Here is a 303-nt window from a genome sequence, read left to right as displayed (position 1 = left end):
CAGGAATGGTAATGTTAGTTTGCAGAAAATGATAAGAAACTAGAAGCTGTTTTTCTGTTTCTCCCTCCAGAGCTTCCCTCAGTGTCTCTCCTCCAGAAGACTCCCTCCTCTCCAGTCAGCTGCCACGCTACAGGTTTCTACCCTCACAGAGCTGTGATGTTCTGGAGGAAAGATGGAGAGGATCTTCATGAGGACGTGGAAAAAGGAGAGATCCTCCCCAACCATGATGAAACCTTCCAGATGAGTGTTGACCTTTCATCAGTCAAACCTGAAGACAGGGGGAAGTATGAATGTGTGTTTCAG

General features: G+C 46.9%; 1 protein-coding gene across 1 annotated transcript in view; it reads right to left on the bottom strand.

Moving 5' to 3' along the window:
* The window catches only part of LOC111661201 (major histocompatibility complex class I-related protein 1-like), a 7,642-nt gene that overhangs the window by 6,201 nt on the left and 1,138 nt on the right, over positions 1-303 (bottom strand). The gene's annotated exons all lie outside the window — the stretch shown is intronic.

This window comes from Seriola lalandi, unplaced genomic scaffold (genome assembly GCF_002814215.2).
Source record: "Seriola lalandi dorsalis isolate HSWRI2012SDOR001 ecotype SW California unplaced genomic scaffold, Sedor1 jcf7180002054538, whole genome shotgun sequence".
Taxonomy (NCBI): Eukaryota; Metazoa; Chordata; class Actinopteri; order Carangiformes; family Carangidae; genus Seriola; species Seriola lalandi.
The sequence above is the reverse complement of the archived record's forward strand: the minus strand, read 5'-3'. Positions and strand labels throughout refer to the sequence as shown.